The sequence below is a fragment of the Arvicola amphibius genome, chromosome 7 (genome assembly GCF_903992535.2).
Source record: "Arvicola amphibius chromosome 7, mArvAmp1.2, whole genome shotgun sequence".
Taxonomy (NCBI): domain Eukaryota; kingdom Metazoa; phylum Chordata; class Mammalia; order Rodentia; family Cricetidae; genus Arvicola; species Arvicola amphibius.
Genome location: NC_052053.1, coordinates 1595138 through 1615175, shown reverse-complemented (window position 1 = coordinate 1615175; position 20038 = coordinate 1595138).

The window sequence follows — 20038 nt, the reverse complement described above, 5'->3', positions numbered from 1 at the left end:
AGACCAAGCCAGATGAAAACCCCAGCTTTAATGAGGCAGGGCTAGCTGAGGTGCTGTTGGCAACTGATGGCTTTTGCAGGAGTGAGAATCAGTTCGCCTCAGGGATGCAGGCCCGGATAGTCTATCCATGCTCCAGCAGACGGCTCTAAGGCCATGTACCTAACGGCAGCGTTAGGTGGGCTCAGTGGATTTTTTAAAAAGAGCACATGAAGCTGGGAGGGAAAAGCGGTGGTCGAGGACTAGGGGAGGAGTTAGGGAGGAGAGAGAATGGGGCGGATTTGATCAAAACACATTACATGCATACATGGAATTCTCAATATAAAATAAAAATGGCTAAATAAAAAGGGAGTGGAGAGAGTGTTAGATTGACAGGACTGATTGAGATCTGAAAGACAGCGAACCCAGTCCCAGAGATGGAGCATGGGCTCTGTTCTCTCCTTCTCTTTTGCTCACATCCTGAGGGCTGGGGAGCAGGGGGAGCCCTCCCACCTCCGAGTTCTTTGCTTTTCCTGGAGGCTGGGGATCTGATGCTGTTGGGAGCTGAGTCAGTGTCTGGTCCCTCTGAGCCAGAAAGGTTGGCTCACCTGAAAAACCCTTACAGCAGCTGCTCAGACTCCTGTCCGTCCCCTGTCATTCAGTGCCCATCACAGGAAAAATGCTGGTACGTTTCATAGGCGCTGCACACTCCCCTGCTGTGGGTGCCAAGCCCTGCTGGCCAGAGCTGCCTGGATGCAGAGTAAGTTTTGATCGCAGCCCAAGGAATGACTCTAATAATACTTTTATTTATACAGCACTCTGTCTCCGATGTCCTAACCTCCATTCATTAATTTTTTAAAGCAGTATTTATTGACTATTTTTCTGGTGACTAGCACAGAGTCTGTTCATTGTCGACAGTGGAGGAAGCACTCGGAAAGGAGAGCTAAGACGAGATACTTCTCGAGCTGGAGATGCAGCTCAGCTGGCAGAGTGCTTAACCAACAGGAAACCCTGGACCCATCTCCAGCACCTCCAAAACAGGGTGAAGGTGTAGACATCTCCAAGCCCAGACCTGGGAAGGTGGAGGCAGACAAATCTAGATTTGAAGGTCTTTCTTGGCTAGTCTGAGGGCAGCCTAGGCTTCCTGAGATAGTGTCACAAGAAAACAAAGTAACTAATTAGATGCATAAATAAATTGGCTGGAATCTCACAACCAGTTATACTGTCAGTATTTCTTTTAAAGAAAGATACTTTTATTTTGGAATAGATTTACAGAAAAGTTGAAATGATGGTGGAGAGTTCTAGCCCCAGTTTTCCCTCATATTAATATCTTATACTATCATGGTATATTCATTACAACAAATAAAACAGTATCAACACATCATTGCTAATTGAAGGGTATAATTTATTTACATTTTCTTACTTTCTACACACCGTCCTTTTAAAAAGAAAGACCTATTTATTTTTATTTTATGTGCATGGGTGTTTTGCTTGCATGCTTGTATGTGTACCACGTGTATGCAGCGACCCTGGAAGTTAGAAGAGGGCATCAGATTTCCCTGGGGCTGGAATTACTGAGCCACCAAGAGGGGGTTGGAGCTGAACCCCAGTCCTCTAGAAGAGCTCTTAACTTCTGAGACCTCTCTCCAGCCCTACCAAATGTCCTTAAAAAATTGTTTCAGAATCCTATCTAAGATAGCACATTAAATTTAGATGCTGTGACTCCTTAGGTTTTACTGTGACAGTTCTCAAATCTTTCTTGTTTTTGATGACCTGAACATGTTAGTAGAATATTCTTCTATTTGAGTTTGTCAGATTTTCTCCTGATTAGGCTGGGGTGGTAAGTCGTTGGAGTCGGATATAAAGTACCATTCTATCTTCCATATCAAAGGCACCTGCTGTCACCGCGACTTATCAGTTGTCATTACCTGGACCATCTGACCTATGGACATGTGGAGTGCTTGCTAATATTTTCCCCTGTGAAGTTATTCTTCTTGTCCCATTTATTCATATATGTGTATGTGTGTGTGTGTGTGTGTGTGTGTGTGTGCATATAATAGGGTCTCATGTAGCCTAGGTTGGTCTCGAACTTGTGATATAACAGATGAGGAACTTGAACTTCTGATCCTCCAGCTTCCACACCCCAAGTCCTGGGATTGCAGGTGTCTGCTTGCCTGTTTGGGTGGCTCTGGGGATCCAGCCCAGCTCTGCACGGGTATTAGGTAGGTTCTGTATCAACTGAGCTTGGTAGCTCCTTTACCCACTGAGCAATCCTGCTGGCCCCACTGTCCTCTTTAGGAAGAAATTATAAAGGGCTAATATTTTCATGCATTTACTTTTGGTCTGAACCATACTCCCCACCCACACTATTCTCCAAAGGAACAAAATTCCACCAGACATCTGTTCACCCCCTGCATCCATCCATTTCGCTGATTGCTTGGACTTGGGTTCCAGTCTTAATCCTTTAATCTTCTTATTTCTGGTGGTTACTTCATGGAGACACCTATAGTCATTCTAAATGAGTCTATACTTAGTTTCCTCATTAAAAACAAAATTATCCAATACTTTCGAGGTGCCAGGCTCTGTGCTAAGTGCTTCCTTCTTTTCCATGCCTCCCTTATTTACTTACATCTGACCCCAGGTTGGATGTAATGCTTCTGCCTTCAGGTTGGGGCTAAAAACTGTGATATGTGGTGAAGTCAGTTGTATAGTCTACTAGACTTCAGCCCTTGGTCTGTAACCCCAGAGGTTACAAAACATGCTGCGGCAGACAGGTTCAGAGAAACTTAGAAAGAACAATTCCAAGTGTGGACACAGCTTTGGGTAAACCAGGTCGTCTTTGTGCCTTGGTTTTCTGACCTGTTCAATGGGGCCAGTGGCTCTCCTTCCTCCTGGGGCTGTTGTGAGGGTTATTGGCTCAGAGTAAACAATGAGGAGGATTGCTATTATTAAGATACTTTTTTTCTTTTGCAGTTCTACACAGTAATCTATCCACCGTCTGTGTACACTCCACCAATCCAGCCACAGTACCACCTATTCTCAAGCTGTAGAAGGTTTTAACCTTTTTCTCTCCTGTGTGTGTGTGTGCCCTAGGCTCATCTGAAGAGATGGTAAAATAAGGTAGCATAAGAAGGAGGGCTCTCTGGGAAGAGGAAGGTGATCAGTGGGCGTGAGAGCAGGACAAGGAAGAGTAAGGGGGGGTGTGAGCATGATCAGGATTCTTTACATTCCTGCATGGAAATGTCATAGTGAAGCCCATTATCATATGTAATAAATACACGCTAATAAAACTTTAATTATAAATACATGCTAATAAAACACTGATTGTACTGAAAGCTTCCAAAATATTAAAACGTATGTTTGGGATATAGTAGTGCGTGTTGTATGGTGTAACACTTCTTCCTGGTGACACCGTACAACAGTGCCCGCAATGATATGTGAGCTTATGAATGTATTGAACAATGAGATCTAGGATCAGCGAGAAGGCTCGGAAGTGCGAGCCTGGCGACCTGAGTTCACACCCTGAGTTCACACGGAGGTGAGCAGAGAGAACTCCACAAGCTGTTGGTCTAGCCTCCTCACGTGTGCAATGGCACGTGCGCCCCCCCCCCCACCCCGTGAGGCCCCTGCAAGCGCACACATGCACACAATAACAAGAGAGCAAAACAAAACAAGGGTCTGGAGTTAGAGCTTTGAGGTTTGCGCAATACTAATGTTTTGAGAATTGCGCAACGACGGTAATGCGCTATCAAATACCTGCCATTACCCCTTTGCTCATTGGCTTGTTGAGATTTATTTATTTTATTTGTGTGAGAGCTTTGCACCCATGTTTGCATGTGCAGCACACGCATGCCTGGTACCCAGAGGTCAGACGAGGATGCTGGATCTGTGGAACTGGATTTTGGACAGTTGTAAACAGCTCTGTGGGTGCTAAGAAGCGAACCTGGGTTCTTTGCAAGGGCAGCGGATGTTCTTGACTGCTGGGCCATCTCTCCAGCCTCTTTTTTTTTTATTTTTTAAAAAGTTATAATGTTTTTGCTGTTTCACATATGCATATGAATTATTCAGGCCATTTTTACCTCCGTTGCTCTCTCTCTCTGTCATCTCCTCCCACTCCTGATAAACTCCATCTTTTTGTTTTGTTTTTTTATTTGTTTTGAGATAGGGTCTGTCTGTGTAGCCCTGACTGTCCAGGAACTCGATATATAGACCAGGCTAGCTTCAAATTCAGAGATCCACCTTCCTCTGAGGTATGTGCCGTCGTGCCCACAAGGGTGGGAGACTTGTCTTTTGAAACAGGGTTTTACTAAATAGCCCAGGTTGACTTGAAACTCACACTCTTCCTGTCTCAGCAGGCCAGATGCTGGTGGTCCAGGCCTGTCTGTGCCATGGTGCCCCCGCTTGTTATTCTTAATGAGAAGGGGTTGGTCACTCCTAATTCATAGGTGTCTTGTTGGCTATGTTTATTTTGAAAAGAAATGCTAAATTTCTGAAAGAGATGACTGAAACTTCTATAGCCTTCTTAGCTGACACACACTGAATTCTTAATGTGGACTCCAGATAAAGAACCGAATTGGGGGAATTCTTGGGGTCTTTTCCAACTCTACGATTCTGAGTCTGACTCTGAGGCGTCCCAGGTGTGAGGAGAGGAACTCTGTTCTTAGGACTGTAGCCCCCTTTACAAAAGGCCTTTCCAGACATGGCTTACCTTTCCTGCAGGGCCACTGGGTTCCCAGGTGGAGAGCCTTTGCCCTCCAAATCAATAGCGGCCATGGGAGATCTATTGCACCAGGTCTTTGTTTTCGGGGGAAACACCTGCCTTTCTTGACTTCTGTGATTGGGGCTCAGTGTGAGGGTGAGCTGAGTAAGAGATGGGTAGCCTCCGAAGTAAGAGGAGCACTCACCAGGAACCATGGATGCCAGACTCTTCCACCTGAACGCCAGGCTGATTTCATCTGTTAAAGCACTGAGCTGTTAGCTAGGCCTTTCTGGTCTCCAATATTCCTGTTCCTCTGACTCTCTAGGGTCCCAGAGGATTCTAGCCGTTCCTCTGCACACAGGTGAGGGTAGGTTCCCCCCCCCACCTCAAGATTCAATATTCTCTCTTCCCAATTCTCCTCTAGTGCCTGAGGGCACATATGCATCTGCCAATCTTGAGTGAACACACACACACACACACACACACACACGCACACGCACACGCACATGCACACGCACACGCACACACACCTCTCTTCCTGTTCTTTTCTTCTTTCCTGCTTTTTTCTCTCTTCCTCCCCCTTTCCTGCCTCCAGCCTTCCTACCTTTCTATCTTCCCTCCATCCCTCCCTTCTTTCCTTCCTCCATCACTTCCTCCCCTTTTGAGACACTGTTGTATAGACCAGGCTGGTCTCAAACTAATGATCCTTTTGCTCCAGCTTCATACTGATGTCACAGGCATTGTCACATTAAGACACGAGCACAATCCTACAGATTTGTAGTGTTTAGGGACAACTTTACCCAGACTGAGAGGGAGCCGTTGACTCGGATGGTGGAACAGTGGTAAGGGCCTCCCCGAAGTCTGCTGTGTTCAACACCTGGACATCCTGCACTGCTATTGTAGACAATCCATATCTCTGTTTAAGCACTGCTCTTCTTCGGGCTTCTGTAGAGCAGCTCTAATTCTTCTTCTTCTGACCCTAGCGCAGCCTTAGAATTTGCGTAGGAAGAAGATGAACACACCAAAAATTATGTTATGGGGTCTAAGGTGGGAAACCCTGCCAGGAGAAGCTGAGATACTCATCAGACATCTAAGTTCAATCCAATCCACCGTTTGTTTTTATTAGACCATCAATTATTCATCCTTGGGAGATGACAAGGAGCCAAATACAGTCATGTCTCAAACGTCAATCTTTAGTAAGGGAGGTGCCGACGGGAGATAAACTAAGATATGAAGTCATAGAGCTTAGAACGGCAGCCAACGTATGGCCGTCCCCTTGCTCACGGTTTCACTTTCTGTACATTTGTCTGTCTGCAGTGGATTGTGGTCTGAAAATGGCAAGTGGGAGATTCTAGAAACAGATAGTCCATAAGCTTTAAATTGCATCCCAGTCTGAGTAGCAGTGTGAAAGTCTTGTGTAGTCCTGTCCCATCTTGCCTGGAACGGGCAACCTCTCTTTGCTCCACATAGCCACACTGCGGGTTCTACCCATCGGCTCATTGTGTTCACGTAATCTTTCATTTTGCTTACTAGCTCAAAGTGTAAGACTAGGGATGCTGGTCATTATAGATGTGCCAAAGGGATGTGCTATGAAATGCTTCCTTTAATCTTTGTCGTTATAAGCTGGTGGGAGAGTAAATTGCAATGAATTATTTTGAGGGAGGGAAAAAAAATGTAACTTTATCATTGGATGCCATCATCATTCCATTATTCCTTATTGCTACTAATCTCTCTCTCTCTTTTTTTTTTTTTTTTTGGTTTTTCGAGGCAAGGTTTCTCTGCAGCTTTTTCTAGAGCCTGTCCTGGAACTAGCTCTTGTAGACCAGGCTGGCCTCGAACTCACAGAGATCCGCCTGCCTCTGCCTCCCGAGGGCTGGGATTAAAGGCGTGCGCCACCGCCGCCCGGCCTGCTACTAATCTCTTACGGTAAATTTTATTGTACACGTATGAAAATGCAGAGTTCAGGAGTGCTTGTCGTTTTCAGGCATCCATGAGGGGTCTGGGAATATGTCCCCATGGATAAGGGCCTGAGAGGACGGCTGTAGCAAGGAAGGCTAATCAGAGCATCTGTCTGACTTATGGAAGCTTAAAGGGTCTGCACGGAGCAGTTAGCAAGGAAGGCCTGGACTGCAGAGTTAGCCATTACGTCAGAGGAGGAGGTAGGGAATAGCTCCCCAAGAGGATTGATTCAGCTTATACCAAGGTTGGGTGTGAAGATGTGTAATTCTCAGAAGGCAGAGACAGCATTAGGTTGTCAGGGATACTATAACAGAAGGCTCCAGATTTGATAGAAACTACTTCCCCGTGACTCTGGAGGTTTGGAGTCCAAGAGCAAGGTGTACATAGGCTGAACTTCCTCTGAAGCCCCTCAACTTGGCTTTTAAAAAGCTGGTTTCTCTCTGTGCCTCGTGAGGTCTCTTCCATGTGTGTGTGTGTGTGTTCACATTCTTTGTGTCCGTGTGTCCAATTTTCCTTGTTGAATCTGGAGGAGGCCCATTTTAGTAGCCTCATTTAGTGGAGTCGTGGCTTTAAAAGTATCGGCTCCAAATCTAGTCACATGTTCAAGGACTAGGGGTTGCAACATATTAGTTTTGGAGAAGCTGACAGGGAAGAGGGAGAGGTGGGTCTAGGCGATAGTCACAGGGCAGAGTTCCATGAGGGAATGCCTTGGCTCTCTGGGTCGGGTTTCACACTTTAGGACTTAGAGGTGCCTGCTGCTGGCTTTGGCCTGGAAAACCTCATTGGAAAGCAAACAATCCCAGCTTCCTGTCCGCCATACTCTGGCCATCCTGGGAAGCGCAGGATCTTTCAAGCATATGGCCCCTAGCGCTGATCACAGGAGCCACGTCCCAAGGAAGCGTCAGTTTTGGCTCTCTGCCTGGGCAGTATGGGATCCTTGCCCAGATGGGTGGGCCCTGGAAGCTTATCAGAAACTTTCCGGAAACTCCCACTTCACAGACGTGACTGCACAGCACCCGTGCTGAGCAGTTTTATGGGTGTAGAGAGGAAGAGAAAAACCAGGAACCAGACTTCTGCCTTCTGTAAACTCCCCAGGTCTCAGAAGGTCCAGGGCCCCACACTGCTGCCCTTGGGTCCACTTACCTCCTGCTGCCTCACTGACTACTGTTTTCTTTCTCCATAAAATGAGGGTCAGGCTAACACGATTAAGGGCCTGGATCTTCAGGCGCGTTTAGACTCTGAAACCCAGGGGAAGAGGTGGTGAGGGAAGAATTTTCCACTCTGGGTGGACGTACCTCAAATTCTATACCCAGCCAAAGTGGGGAGGCTTGGGAATCTGCTTTCCTAAGGTGTGTAAGGCTGGCTGGGGGTCAGGATGGACAGAGATGGGTGTTGGCTGTACTTTTTTATTTTTAAGCAAAAAATATTTTTCTTAGTTCTTTGTGAGTTTTGTACAATGTGCTTTGATCTTCTTTATCCTCCATTTTCCTTGGCTCTTTATTTATTCTTGCACAGTTTTGCACATAACAGTATAATATACCTTGATCACACCCTTCCTTCCAGGACTGTCTTGTATCCACTCCCTAACATGCACACTTTTTGTTTTCTCAGGAGGAGTGTGAACCCAGAGCTTTGAACACTGGGCATGTGCTCTGTCGTTGAGCTCTGTCCTCAGCCCTGTCTAAAGCACTGGTATTTACAGTACAAAGAACAGTGGATGCTGTGTGTACTTCAGTTTGGAGCCTGGCCGATTCCTCACATATAAATACAGTAGTGTAGCTACCGCTGCAGGACGGCTTAGAACAGATCAGCACCTCAGCAAGCTGCCTCCTTTATACCTCGGGGAGCAGCTTCTGTCTTTCGTTGGAGGCTGAATAAAGGGATCATTTGGTGGGTACCCCTTCACTTCTCAGTTTTGTTTTAAGGTGCTGGGAGTCAACTCGTACGTTGATGCTCTTTGGGTGTGGGGCCTTTGGGAGGTGGTTAGAATTAGATGACACCATGAGGGGGCACCGAAGACAGCAATGCATTTGAAGGAAGAGGGAGACCCAAGCCATCATGCTTCCTGAGTCTCACCGCCATGTAAAGACGCACTAAGATCTCTGCGAGTTCGAGGCCAGCCTGGTCTACAAGAGCTAGTTCCAGGACAGGCTCCAAAGCTACAGAGAAACCCTGTCTCGAAAAAAAAAAAAAAACAAAAAAGAAAAAAAAGATGACAAACAAACAAACAAAAAACAAAAAAGAAAGGAAGAAAGAAAGAAAAAGAAAGAAAGAGCGTGCCCCACCCTTGGATTTCTCAGGCCCCTAAACTAGGACCTAAGCTGTAGGAAGCAGAAGCCCTGAGTAACTGGAGTCCTGAGTGAGTATGTATTGCTGACAGGGGCACAACCATGACAAAGACCGAAGCCTCGAACCCACGGGATGTTGGCAAAACCACTCCCCATATGGGCCAGGCTAAGAGAGATGTTGAGAGCACTCCTAGGGGTCTGAGTGCAAGCAAGCGACCAGTGTGTATCAGCTTTAGCTTCTCCCTCCCGGGTGTTGGCAGCCTGAGACTGCTCACCTGCAGAGACCCCTTACCATCCACCAGGATGCGCACAGCCTTCTTGACCCCAGGCTTTTTGCTCATGCATTCAATCATTCTTCATTTCCTCAGTAACCCCAGACAGGGTTCCAGGACTCAAGCCTTGTGAGTGGCAGCACTAAACATACCTTTTCTTTTAATATAAATGACAGAGTAAGAATATAAACGACACATTCTGTGACATCCAGTCCTGGTGACAAGAGAGTAAGACAGCTGCCACCTCAGAAGTCTTAGTGTCTTCAAGGTCGCAATACTGTGAGAGCAACTGGATGGACATGTCAGTCATGCATAGAAGCTTTGCAGATACCAGTGTCTGGGGACTCCTAGAATATTCAGGGATGAGCTCCAGACGATCCCGACCCCAGAATCATACCATCCTCTACGTCTGTGACATGAGGAAGCAGAGACAAGTCATCCCTCTGTCCATGCCATCTGTGGTCTGTTCAAACCTCTGATCCACAGCAGACAGGCACATAATACAATGGCTTCTTAAGTAGCTAAACTTTTGGGTGGCATTTGATGTGCATAAAATAAGATGGGAATAGGATGACTTCTAGAAGGGTCAGAGTCTTCTTACTGGGTAGAAAATGGAAAAAAAAAAAAAAACAAACCCAAAACCAAACCAACACAGTTGATCTTCTGAGTCTTCTTTCTGCTTGCTGCACCCTCTGGCCTCTCCTAAGAGTTTCTTATCACTTTTAACTCAATCCTCTTGTTGTGGTTAGTTTTGTCAACTTGGCACAACTAGAGTCTTTCTTTCTTTCTTTCTTTCTTTCTTTCTTTCTTTCTTTCTTTCTTTCTTTCCTTCCTCCCTCCCTCCCTCCCTCCCTTTCTTCCTTTCTTTCTTTTTTTTTTTTAAGAGGGAACCTCAGTAGACTGGCCCTTGGGCATGTCTAAGGGAGTATTTTCTTGACTAATGACTGATGTGGAAGGGCCCCGCCCAGTGTTGATGGTGCTGGGCAGGTTTTGTACGCAAAATAGGCAGAGCAAGCCTCCGGTAGCAACCCAGAAAGCAGCATTCCTCCATAGTCTCTGCTAAGGTTTCTACCTTGATGTCCTCTCCAGCTGGTCTTGGTCAGTGTTTTGTCAGAGCAGGAGAGAAGATCTGGAACACCTCTGAGCGCAAGGCTCTGGGAACAGCAGGCCTCACTCACAAGTCTTTGTCTCCTTAACAGAGCTCCTGAAGGGAGGGCTCGTGGGATGCCGGTGGAGCAGAGCTGGGGACTCGGTGCTGGGAAGCTTGGCCCACAGAGACAACCTCGACTATCACTCAGGGAGGAGGACTTTGGTGCCTTGACTTTCAGAATTCTTTTCTGAGTGCTTAATTTTGTGTCCGTCTCTTTTCCCGCATTATGTCATGCTCCCTTCACTATATACATATGACCAATATCCTTGGTCATATGGACTAATATGGCTCCTAGATGACGGCTGGTAGAGTGGCTTCTTGATTGCTGTGTGGCAATGGATATTGTCACAATGAACTTCAGTTGTCTCCGTCTTAAAAACAATAAACAGTCCTGAGTGTGTCCAGGACTGTAGCGAAGACGCTCAGAGAAAATCATTCATTTGCTGGGTGGTTGTGCAGCCTTTATTTACGTGTTAACAAAGCAAAACGAAACCAGAGTGTTTGGCATTTATTACAGACTTTTAAAAAGCTGTGTGTATGTGTATTGTGTGTGTGGAGGCCAGAGGTCAGTCTCTGATCTTGTCCCTCGGTTGTAATACGATGTTATGCTCTTTGGACTCCTTTGGGGGGCCCACCACCCAGCTCCCAAATGAATCACGCATGGAGTCTTATTCTTATTTATAAACGTTGGGCCTTAGCTAGGCTTGTTTCTTGCCTGCTTTTCTTAACTAATTATCCAGTCTACCCTTTGGCCTCTGTGTTTTTCCTGTTCTCTTTCTTCTTCAAATCTAACTCTTACACCGTAGATTGCTATGTAGCCGGGTGGCCCCTGATGTCCTCCTCCTTCTTAAGCTATGACTCCAAACCCCTTCTCCTAGTTTTTTCCTTCTATATATTCTTATATTCTCTCTGCCTGCCAGCTCCGCCTATCCTTTCTCCTGCCTCATTATTGGCCATTCAGAGCTTTATTAGACCAGCAGGTGTTCGAGACAAAGTATCACAGCTTTACAGAGTTAAACAGATGCAGCATAAACAAAAGTAACACACCTAAAAATAATATTCCCAACATCCCTCAAGGTGTTCACATTGTTTTTAAGATAGGGTCTCCAGTTTTTACCTGAAACTTGTTATCTAGCTACGGTGGCTGGAAACTGAGCCTCGGGATCCACCCATCTTCCCCTCCCCAGTCCTGTGTGTGCCTCAACACCTGCTCTTTTTTTTTTTTTTTTTTTTTTTTTTTTTTGCGGGTTCTGAGGAATCGAACTCAGGCCCCCACGCTTACATGACAAACACTTTACTTGGAGAACCATTTCCCCAGCCCATTTTTTCCCTCACAGATGAAGACAAGCCTGAGGTCAGGAAGCTGGTAGAAGACAGACACGTGGTACCAGTTTGTGTCTGTCTATCACCAAAGTGCGTGCTATTTTCCCTCTGTCTGTCTTTGGAGCAGGTGTTCACGGTTCTGAATGCACGACCTTCAAGGCTGCCTGGACTCACAGTCATGCCTTAGGCTTATGTAGTTGTGTCTCTTACCTTGAGAGACACAGCTCCTGCCTCAGAGAGTCTGGGTGTGTTGGTGCTGGCCAGGGAGCCCCTGGACACTGGAGGTTGCAGAACTGTACAGCTGACCTCCTTCCAAAGGGCACTGTGTTGAGGCCCTCATTTCCGTGATCCCCATGGGTCAGGAGGAATTGACTTGCAAGCTGCTCTTCCTTTAAACAGGGAAGAAGGAGTTGATTTAATTTATCTTTTTTAAAGAAAGTAGCACTAAGATAGAAATTATGTAGCACCTAAAGCACCCATTGAAAGTGTGTAACTTGGTGGCATCTGGTTTAGTCACCAGGTGGTACACCTGTCACCATGAAGCAACAGTAGTGTATCTTTGTCATCTCATAAAGGTATTTTATACCTCTTAGCCATAATCCTCTCCCTGCTCCCATCTTGCCATCACCTTTAACACTTGTCAATTTCTAGACGTTTTCCCCACACGGAATCTAGTAACATTAGTTCTTAGTGACTTGCTTGTTTCGCTTCATGCGATGACTCTAAGTTTTAAAATTTTAGCTACATCTAGGGTCCTCTTTGTTGTCTAGGTTCTCTGGGGTTGTGGGCTGGAGCCTGGTTTCCATACAGGGATCTACATAGGAAGGAGAAAAAGACAAGCTCTCCTGAGTAAATTGGGAGTGTGTGTGTGTGGGGGGGGGGTCATTGAAGAGGGTAGAAAGGGACAGGGGAAGAAGAAAGGAGAGAGGAGAAAAAATACATAGCTCCATAAAAGCAACTAAAAAAAAAAAAACCCAACAAAACTAACACACCATTTATTCTTCTAACTGCTAGATTAAAAAATCCAATTACATAAAAGTTTAAAAATCACATTTATTTATTTATTTGTTGTATATGTGTTTGTGTGTGGGTATGCACACGCCGCAAGTGGAGGTCAGAGAACAACTTTCAGGAGTTTTTTTTCTTTTCCACCATGAAGTTCCCTGGCGATGAACTCAGGTTGCCAGGCTTGGCAGCAAGTGTCTATACCTAGAGAGCCACCTCCCCAGCCCTGGTCCTCAGCTTCATGCACATGTATGTGTTAGTGTTTCCGTGCTTTTCTCAGGGTGAAGATAAAAGGGTACTGAAGGACATGCTCATGATAGGCAGCGAGGCCTCTGAGCTACACCGCCAACCATTAAAACATGTTGTTTTGAGAGGTTCTTACTCAATGTCCCAGGCAGGCCTTACACTTTCAAAACTTTTGCTTTCAGCTCCTGGACAGCACGAGCGGCCATGCTTGATGGCTTCATTCCTTTATATTGCCAACAGCAGTTCCCAGTGTGACTACACCTGAATCTACTTTGTCAGGGTTTGGACTGCCTTCACTTTTGGGCTAATAAGAAGAACGCTTTTCTTCTGTGGGCGTCTACACGTAATCCCACTCTCATGAGGCAGAGGCAGGTTCATTGTGAGCTCCAGGCCTGCCTGATAGACGTAGCAAGTTCCAAGACATCCAGGGCTACATAGAGAGACCCTGTCTCAAAACCAACCAACCAACCAACCAACCAACCAACCAACCAAACAAACAAACAAAAAGAGTAATGCTTTTGTAGACATTTGTGTGTATTGTTCTGTGGATATAGATGTTGTACAGGCATATACCTGGGGATAGAATTGCTGGACCATATAAGAACTCTGTTTAGTCCCTAGAGCCAGGCTGGTTTTCAACAGTTGAATTACCTGTTTCCACTGGTAGTATAGTGTTTCAGATTACCCACGTTTGGCTTATCTATGGGTTCATGTTTCACCAGAGGTTAAGGATGCAGATAACCTTCTAATTTTCTGGCAGGCCTTTCATGTGCTTTCTTTAAAATTTTATTAGAAGATGTATTTATTTTTATTTTATGTTTATGGGTGTTTTGCCTGCATGTAGGTATGGCTACCGTGTTCATGCAGTACCCCCAAAGGTTAAAAGAGGGCAGTGGATTCCCCCGGAATTAGAAATGGTTGTTAGCTGTCTGGTGGGCGCTGGGACTTGAACCCAGCTCCTCTGCAAGAGCAGCAAGTAATTTTGTATGTTTGTGTGTCTAAGATAGGTTCTGTGTCTTAGTTACTTTTCTAATGCTATGATAAAACACCACAACCAACATGACTTATAAAACAAAGTATTTAATTTGGAGACTTATGATTTCTGAGGGTTAGAATCCATGTCGGGAACAATGGCAGCAGGCAGGTGGGTATGGATAAGGGAGCAGTAGCTCAGAACTTATATCTAGATCCATAAACACCAAGTAGAGAGCTACTCACAACATCTCCTCAACAAGGCCACACCTCCTCATCCTTCCCAAACAGTTCCACCATCTTGGAATTGGGTATTAAAATATATAAGCCTATGGGTGCTACTCTCATTTAAACCCCCATAGTCTATGATGTAGTCTTGGCAGTCCTAGAACTCACTATGTGGCCTTGAATTCACAGAGATTCCTTTGCCTGTGTCCCTGGACAGAGAAGTGTGCGAGAGTATACCTGGAGACAGTGGCAAGTGTCATGTCCCCAGCCTCCTGCTACGTCACTGGAGAAGGAACGATTCATAGTCTTTGCTGGTTCTTCCTTTCATTGTGAGTGTAAATTCTTTATATCCTTCCCCCACACACGTCCCCAATGTTGGATTACTTCTAAGGCTATTTAGAAAAGGCCATTTCCTAACTTCCTGGTTCCTGTGTTTACTGACTGGAGAACTGACAGAAAATAAACATTGGCTCATCGATGGGCACAGCCTTTTTGGAGGCAGGCCTGGTGGTAGTGGAACAGACAGGCCCCTCCCGTTCCCTTCCCCCACCCCACTGCTTGCCAGTTTTCCCTGTGTCAAAAGGGTGATCTCAGGGTGCAGGGTACAGGGGACTGTTAGCGTCACCTTTGGGATTCTTTCCTCCCTCCCAAGCCTCAGCTACCTCGGAGCTGGACGACTTTCCTGTCTCTCCCCTCCCCTCCTCTTGTTTCCTCTGAAAACTACCCTGAAAGAAACACTTTTGAGAGCAACTCAGGTGTGGCACGACAGGGCCACCCGGTGGCCAGGAAACTGAGAGGGAGGGCAGGGGGATGGGCGGCGTGGCCAGTGCTGGTTCTCAGACAAAGGAAGGGACGTTCACTTCTCACAGGCAGTGAAGCGGGTGAAGTGGTCAGGCTGTTCCCTGACTAAGGGCAGAGTGTAGCCCTGTGAGGTAGATCACACCCCGGGGAGGAAGGAAGGGACAGTGGCCTCTTTCTGTCTCAGAGAAGGATCTTGGCAACAGCACTCAGTGTTGATTAAGTTCTAATGTTGAGCCAGGCACCACGCTAAGCAGTTTGTATTCCTTATCCATTTAAATCCCAACCGTAACCCTAAGGGCTAGGCAGTGTGTCTGTATGTCATCGGAATGGGTAAACTTACCAGCTGCTACCCAGCAAGCAGGTGGCAGAGCAGTCTGATTGGAATATCTGCCCTTGTAAACTCCTTTTGATGCTCAGAGCACCCACGCTCTGGAACCCACAGCCGACATATGCTCATTTCATACCGTCATGGAAGGTAGCTACCTGAGGAAGTAAGAAGCCTGAGCGTGGATTAGAAACCTGGAGCTGAGGGTTGGGGAGACAGTTCCGTGTCTGGAAGGCTTTGTGCAGGAAAACCCACCAAAAAACCAGGCATGGTAGTGTGTTTGTAATCCCAGCACTCATACAGGGTGATGAGTGAGGGAGACAGGAAAATCCCTGAAGCCCATAGGTCAGCGAGTCTAAGGTAGGCAGTGGCCAATGGCAAGAGACCCTTCCTCCAACAAGGTGGCACCCCTGAGACTGTCTTCTGACTTCCATACGTGTGTCGTGCCGTGGGAATGCCTGTGGTCACATGCACGAGAGCAAATGCTGACACAACATGATAAAGATTAAACCAACAAACACACAACAGGGACAGAGGAGTGCCTGGCCCGCGCAGGTTTTGTGTGACGTTAGTCCATTACATCATCCTTCTCGAGGTTTCTGTCCCATATGGAGACACCGTGCCGAAGTCAACAGGGTTATTGCGAGGTCAGATGAGATTGTGGCTGGGAGTACGATTTGTCCACGCCAGCGTTTTGAAAAGTCAGAGGTTGTTATTCTTCTTACATTGTTCACTTAATTCAGGTCACATCCTGTCATTAGCAGTCCCGAGTCTCGATGATAGGAGTTGTGAGTCTTAGCCAGGGAGTTCAGTGTTGGCTGCGTCTCCAGGGCGATACTCAAAACAACAAAGCATGGTGCTGCCCAGGCACTGGCTTTAGAGTCTACTTTAAAAGTAACGTATTCCTTTCATGCTCTTATTTCTTTGTGTATCTGTATGCGTGTGTGAGCATGCATGTATACGGATGTGAGCATGCATGTATACGGATGTGAATGCCTGTATACGCTGGTGCCTGGGGAGACTGGATCAGCTGTCTTTCCCAGTTGCATCTCTGCCATATTATTCTAAAACAGAGTCTCTTACTGACCCTGAAGCTCCTTGCTTCCACCTAGCCAGCTGGCCTGCCATCCGCCGCCATATTCCTGCTCCCACTCTCCTACAAGTCGGGGTTGCGGGTGCACACTGCCATGCCTGACTTTTTTTTGTGTGGGTACTGGGGATCTGAACTCGGATCCTCAGGCTTGTGTGGCAACATTTTACTGATTGAGAGATCTTCTCAGCTCCAGATCCTGGAGCTTTTAATTCTAGAATCTTTAGAATCTTGTCCTTTCTTTCTTTTTATTTTATTTTATTTTATTTTTTTTATTTTTCGAGACAAGGCTTCTCTGTGGCTTTGGAGCCCGTCCTGGAAATAGCTCTCGTAAACCAGGCTGGCCTCGAATTCACAGCGATTCGCCTGCCTCTGCCTCCCAAGTGCTGGGATTAAAGGCGTGCGCTACCACCGCCCGGCTGAATCTTGTTACTTCTTCCTGACTCCTCAACTCCAAGTTTGGATCTTGGCTTTTGTTCTTCCTCTGTTGGTACCTTGGTACCTGTGGGCTGAAATGTCCAAGCTTCACCTTTCCTTGATCTTAACAGGTGCAGGATGGTTGCTTGGGACCAAGATAAGACATATTCATCAAGTGTTCACCAATGCACTGGTTGGGACCATGACGTGTGAGTAGCGATGACATGCATGTCCTCTAGGGGGAGCCACCTAGGGCTCCGTGCTTACTTCTCTTCCATTTCCCTGTGTGTCTCTTAGAGCCACCTGGAGGATGGAGTTGCTCGGCTCACACCAGTCTGTGCGAGCCGAAGGTACTGAGAGGAGAGTTGGTTTGTGCCAAACGTAGCCTGGGATTACCCCACCAGGTGTATTTCCCTTTGTTCGGCTGTACAGAGGGAAAGGGGAGGGGGTACAGCTCCTTGCACCCCCCCCCCCCCGTAGTGCTGGACGCTCAGAAGTCGGTCAGTTAGCCGGGAGGACTCAGGGAGACAGAGACAACTAGCTGGAAGGAGATTCCGGATTCCCGAGAGCTGTCTTCTGGGCCCCGTGCACACTTTTGTGTACTCGCAAATCACACACACTGTTAATAACAAACAATAGAAGAAGAGAAGCAAGGGCAGGCGGCTGGAGAGGTGGCGCAGCAATCGAGAGCGCGTCCTGCTCTCGCAGAGGACTGGGGTTTGGTTCTGAGAACCCACGTACCATAGCGGCTTACAGCTATCTGTAGCTCCGGTTCCAGGGGACCCGGAACTCTCTTCTGACCTCCAAGGGCATCAGGCACTCATGATGCGGGTATAGACATGCGGGCAAAGCGCCCACACACATAACATAAAATAAGTAACTCTAGAAAAATTAACGGGTAGTGAGAAAATAAAAGACAAGCGTTATGAAGAATAATAGAAGAAAAGAAGCCTGAACGTCAGAGGGAAAGGGCTATCAATCGAAGACATTTTGAGAATGTAATATCCACTCGCCCATTGGGTGTTTATTGAGCATGGGCCACAGGCCGTATAATGTACTAGGCACCAGGGATTTAGGAGTTCCCACAAACGGTGTGGTCTAGTGATGCCAGGAGCATCGGCTTTCTCAGGAAAGACAGGCATAGAACGGTACCCATCAAATGATGGGGGAGCCAGGCGTGGCTCTGGGACCAAGGGAGGATTTTCTGGGGATGGGAGAAGAAGCAGCAGCAGAATAAAGTGGTCCAGGTGGGAGGACTGTTGAGGGAACACCAGCTGCAGATGTTCTGTGGAGAGAGAGAGAGAGAGAGAGAGAGAGAGAGAGAGAGAGAGAGAGAGAGAGAGAGAGAGAGAGAGAGCGAGCGAGCGCATGCTCTTGGGTGCACCCAAGGCCACGCCCAACCTGATCCAGCCTCTCAAAGGATATCAGCTGAAGGAGGTTTCCCAACACACTTGGTTTTTCACGTGAGTATTGGTGATCCAAACACAGATCATGTTTACGTGGCAAGGACTTTAGTGACAGAGACTTCTTCCCAGCCACCCTGATCTAACTTTGAATAAAATCTAACTTTGTTTTTGGAGTTGGGAGTTTATCTCAGGACCCGGAGAATGCTAAAGCACATGGTGTACCCTGAGCAACATCCTCAACTGTGAGTTAACGGAAACCAGAATGTCTCTCCACATTCGCATCTACCACGCTGGATAGAAACAGTACTGAGCTGTGTTGCTGCCTCCGTAAGGTTGCATTCCTTACATCATCAAGGATGAAGAGACAAGGCAATCCTCAAACCGTCACAGCTTCCAGCCACAAATCTGGTACCCCAATAAATGCTTGGTTGGCAGTCCCAGGTTTCGTTCCAGTCCTGGCTCTCCCCTGATAAACGGACAAAGGATAGGCCCGTAGCCGCCCTTTCCTGAGAGGTGCCAAAGAGCAAGTCTTCCTGTGGCAGTAGATGGACCTCTTGCTTTCCTGGTGAGAGGTTAAGCACCCTGTTCTACTCTCCCCTCCCCACCTTCTTGGCATGAAGACCACGCCGATTAGCCCCTAGTTCTACTTCCCCAGATAGGCAGAGAGAAGCTGAGGCAGAAGCTGTACCAACTGCTGTGAGCTGGAAGCCAGGCTGGCTGATGATCAGGGTTTAATTAGCTGAAATAACTGCACACAATCATCTTTCAAATGATAGTGGTTAAAGCCCAGGCCTCAGTGCTGACTATTCAACTGCCCTGCGTGAGCATCCCATTGCCAGCTCAGCCGTGCCAATAAGGCTGGCGGCCTGTGTGCGTGGCTTCCGCAGGTCTTACGGAAGCTCCTCTCCTGCCGTTCACTCTCCAGGTGATGGAAGAGGCAAGGTAGCGTTTGGGGCTCAGCTCCGCATCTCTTCAAGGACACAGATCACATCTCTCAAAGGCAACGTGCTTAGGGCGGGGGTGGGGATGTCTCTCGGAGGTTTTGTAACACGATCAAATGCTCCCAGACAGTAGTGATGAGAGGGTCTCCATGGAGACCACAGACAAGGAGATACTGGTCCTAGCTGATGAACGACCATAGTATAGCATTTTCTTTTTTTAAACCTGGAGACTCGTTTCTTTGTATGGAAAATGGAGGACACTTTAACAAAAAAAAAAAATCTATTTTGTGTGTATGGGTGTTTTGTTGTAATGCCTGGTACCTTAGGAGTCCAGAGAGGTCATTGAAGACCTTAGAACCAGAGTTACAGACAGTTGTTAACTGTCATGTAGTTCCAGGGAATTGAATACAGTTTTCTGCAAGAGCAGCCAGCTGCTGAGCCGTTTCTCTAGCCTCCATGAAAAATGGAGAATGCCCATTTTAAAGGTGTCTTGGAGTGAATTCTATTAATATAACTTAAATCATCATTATCATTTACAATTTCCACAATGTACTGATCATGCTCTCCCTCACCTCCCTGCCATCCCAGTCCACACTCCCCACAAATCTCTCTCACCTTTATATGTGTCCGTTTTGTTTCCTGACTCGCCAAGGGCCATCTGCCTGACCCTGGGTTTGGAGCTGTCATTTAAGCTTGGTTTCAGCAGAGGGTACTCAACCAACGAAGGCAGTCCCCCCTCCACTTTAAGAATCTATTGATAGCCAATAGTTAGAGTTAAAGGGTAGTACCCTCCCCTTTCCTTGACTGATTGTTGATAGTGATAGGGTTGAGTAGGTCCAGAGCAGGTGGTTGCAGTTGATGTGTTATTTAATTATTTAATTGGTGCTGGGAACTGAGTCCAGAGCTTGGCCATGCTAGGCAAAAAGCAGCACCCCCGTGT